The sequence below is a fragment of the Ascaphus truei genome, chromosome 6 (assembly GCF_040206685.1).
Source record: "Ascaphus truei isolate aAscTru1 chromosome 6, aAscTru1.hap1, whole genome shotgun sequence".
NCBI lineage: Eukaryota > Metazoa > Chordata > Amphibia > Anura > Ascaphidae > Ascaphus > Ascaphus truei.
The window spans coordinates 99,142,169-99,146,556 of record NC_134488.1 but is presented as its reverse complement, the minus strand read 5'-3'; positions in this window follow the sequence as shown (position 1 = coordinate 99,146,556).

Below are 4,388 nucleotides of genomic sequence, written 5' to 3'. Positions count from 1 at the left end.
AGATATGGAGTAGTTAACATTTCCATACCAATCTCCATTCTCCAAGGTTGCCACCCCCAAGCAAAGAAAGAGGACAAATTGCAGACGGGTCTATAAAGTGTTTGGACAAGATATGTATTGTATGTCTTTATTTATATAGCGCCAAAAGTGTACTCCGCGCTTCACAAAGAATACAGTACAGGGAATTTTAAAAATACAATAAGTGCAGCAAAAATCACAATGGGAAAGGAAATCCCTGCCCCGAAGAGCTTACAATCTAAGTCAAAGCAAAATGCTGCAGTTCAGAATTGCAAGAGGTAGGAAGAGATTATACTCACTGTGCGTGCCCGACAGAGTGCGTGCACATGGCGCACGGCTGTCGCTTGCACGAATGTGAACTCTGCTTCAGGAGGGTGTCAGGTGACAGGGAGGTGTGGCGGAGGCGTGTCCATGAGCGGTTCGCTCTCATTGGCTGAACCCTGCACGTGACCCGGCCATCGCGCTGCAAAGACAAATTTATTTGTCTTTCAGAGAATCACGCGGAATCAGCCAGTGTCACACACATGCGCGCCACAAGTATAATCGGAGCATAACACTAACATTTCCCTGACTGCAGCCTTCCGATTGACATAATGTTGCAATTTTGCAAAGCGTCGTAAGAGCGTTGGATAAGCCATTTTGACATCGTAAAACCGCCCTTAGGGATGCATTGGACAACGTTGGATAAGCCATTCGTTATAAAACGAAGCGTCGAAAAATGAAGACTTACTGTATGGGAGTTACTTAAACTATTACTCCTGGTGGTGGACAATTTCAAAAATGTAGAAGAAAAAAGATTTGATACAATCTATGGGAATCGTGGTACATAGCAGCGGTGCACAAACTGGGGGGCGCACCCCCCTGAGATTTGTTTGGCGGGGCGCGGGTGGTTGCAGATGTCCCGCGCTTTTCCCCCAGGCATTTAAATTAAATGCCGGGGACCGCGCTAGGCCTCTGGAAGCTCTACTTACCGAGGTTCAGCCGGCTTCTGGACGCGTAGCCCGTAACGCGTAGCTCACCACAAACGAGGCGCGACCGCTGGGCTGAGGTAGGGATTGGTATAGAACGCCGACCACAACTGGGAGGGCGCGTCTAGAGTGTAGGATAGTCTTGCAAGCCGGGTCAGGGTTATAGAGGACAGCGTAAACGTGGTACTTGTCGGGTCTAGGAGTGGAGAGTAGTGGATCGTTGGGGTACGTAGCCAGGGTCAGGATTGGAGAGAGCAGAATCATCATAGAGAAAAATCCAAGGTCAGTGCAGGATAGAGCAGAGCCGTCGTATTCAAAATTTTACCGTCATATATCATTGTCTAGTGTAGAGACCGTTTTTTGATATCAATATTATTGGTCTATTCAGCGCTAATTATTGTGTTATATAGGTGGGGACAGGTATAGGATAGTAGCCCCTGACGAAGCCACATTGGAGAAACGAGTAGGGCAGATCAATAGCAGAGAGAGACAAGCTGATCTTCATCACGGAGCCGGAGAGCTGGCTTCCAGCAGCAGAGAGAAGATCTCGCGAGACCGGAGGTCACATGACGCGGAAGTGACTGCGTGAGTTTGCTGAACTCGGAGCTGGAGCCAATTCATCACAGAGTGTGAGAGACTCGTATACAAAGCTCTCAACTGCTTTTATACAACTCACAAAGTGTGAGTTAATTACTTATTTAGGTTGTTTTACCATTGTTTTAAAAAAAAGATTTTATGCTTTGCTGTTCCTTTTTCCTACCTTATCCCTGTATGGGATCCGTCTATAAGACGGAATCTATACACCCAGGCACACCGCGGCCACTGCGAAGCACTGCGAAGCACTGTGAAGACAGCTGCTTGGAAGTTCAGAGAGTCCCTGGCAGAGATATAAGAAATCTTCAAACTGAGTTCCTGATCCCAGAGTGGATAAAAGGCGTATACAGTATTAACCAAGCTTGCTGTAAGTGCATATCTCACCTATATCGCGATTCTGATTAATTGACATACTACCCTATGATGGTTCTTTTTCTCTTTTTCCTCTTTCTCTCCCTGTTTTTTTGCGCTTAGGTAATTCTTTATATATATATATATATATATAAAAAGAACAAAAAGCACTCCGTCATAAAAGTCAGTGGTGTGGGTGCAGATCCTATAATGAAGAATAAGCAATAGGTTGAACTTGATGGACCTGTGTGTTTTTTCAACCTCATCTATTATGTAACTATATAACTATGTAATACGATACCATTTGGAAACTAAATCAGCAGGCAGCACTCCAGAATTGAACAAACAAATGTATTGAAAAAATAAACACAATAAATAATACACTTGTTTGTTCAACTCTGGAGTGCTGCCTGCTGATTTCGTTTCCAAACGGTATCGTATTAATTATATATATATATATATATGTAACCCATTGACCCCGGGCCAATCGCAGATCGGCCCCCCTACTCTGTACTAGGGTCTGGCTACATGACTGTATGTGGTGCATGAAAAGAAAATAGTTGCGCCAAACGTGTTAAAGTAGATTATAAACTTCAGTCCCACACAAAGTGTTAACCTGCTGCCAGAGTTTCTTACAGGTGATTCACCAACCTCTATATGTAACAGTTTTAAAGAGCGGGGGGATCCTCCGGGGCGTGATTCCACTTGTGACTCCGGGACACATGTAATATAAATGGAGAAAGTGACCACAATCATTACTAGTTAGAGTACAGTAACAAATATGTAGGTTTATATTAGGAACACACTTACATAGGGATAATGGAACTTCCGTAGTGATAGGGAGGACCTCTGGGTAATATCTCAAAATTAGGAAAGAGAAGGGAACATAGAAAACACTGTTTTATTAACAAACGATATTAAAAAGAGATTGGGAACTCACAAACGGCCAACAGATAATGGCATAGAGAGGAGGTGTCTCCAGATTCCACAGACCGTCTTCCAGAGCCTTTAACTGTCAATATGGATTCTGCTCCAGTCGGTTTGGTGTTGTTGCAGGAGGGTTGCTAAACAGCAGCGGTGTGTCTTCCGGTATTCGTGCACAGACCGGATTTCCTCTCGCTTTGCACTCTCCTTATCTCAGCTCTCGCCTTCCACGCATGCGCATGCGCTCTGGTCGCAGTGCTGGCTAAACTGGGATTGAGCTCTTACTCTTCTGTACGGTGGCCTGTGTTGTCCAAAGTTCGTCAGACGCGTTTCGCAAATTAGCTTCCTCAGTGACGTTGATCCATACGGGGTAACAGCACTATTTGTATCCTGAAAACGTTAATCTGTCCAATCATATCTTACTTCATTACTACTCTCCTTCTATACATCATTAATAGCAGCCTTATTTCAATCAATGGGAGTGTGAAGACGGTCAGCGCAAAACTCATGGACCTCACGATGTTGATGGAACAGGATGAAGTTGAATAAAAATGGAATAAAACACAGTATTAGTGCCACATATGTGGGGGATGAGGGGGTGGGGGGGGTGGGTGTGGATGGAGGAAGGGGTGATGGTGGAATTCCACTAAATAAACAATCAATGAAACATAAACATATAGTTTCAGTGACTCACACGGGCTTGTGTGAGACTTCGCCCTCAACGCAGACTGTAGTGGGTAAATGCAGACTCCTATGATGGAGTCCCAATAAACATAAAACTCACACGGCCTAATGTGAGTTCTTGCCCTCAGAGGGTGATGTCAGCCTGTATAGGTGGTGTGGAGTCGTCTCAGCAAAATATCCCCCAATAGGTAGTGTGTGAGTGTCTCCTCTCCCCGTTGCCCAAAAGACCAAGAAAATGTGTGCAAACCAGGGTTAGCAATATAACAGGTCTTTATTTGGTAACAGTTTGAGACATGAGCATAAACAAGCATACACGTTGTAAAAGCATAAATGTTATAAAACAATATATATATAGCAAGGTGAATAAACAAAAAGCAAATCACACTGAATTGTAACTTCTTTTGCCCAGCATCGGCTGCGTGGTTTGATCCCGCAAGATCTCCTCCTCCGTTATTGCTCTCACTGGCGCGTCCGGCAGTGGAACCGGAAGAGAGGATCTATACCGGATGTCCTGCGGTCGGCTGGGTCCCTCTCTCAATGAGCTCCGGCAGGGAACAACGCGTTTCGCAGTAAGCTTCGTTATTTCAATCAATGTTCTACACTAATAAACATATTGAATATACATACATGACAAAAATATCAATTCTATCTTAACTTGTATACTTCATATTAAAAACATAATTTACATACTTTATTTAAAATTCATATATATTCACAGTATCTTTCCATATTATGCTAATACTAAACGAATGTTCCCAAAAAAGAGAAATCAACTAAAAATGTTTTAGAGGGGGATGATTCCTGCTTTAGATGAATGCAGTAACTTCTATCTCTAAATTTAACCCTTTG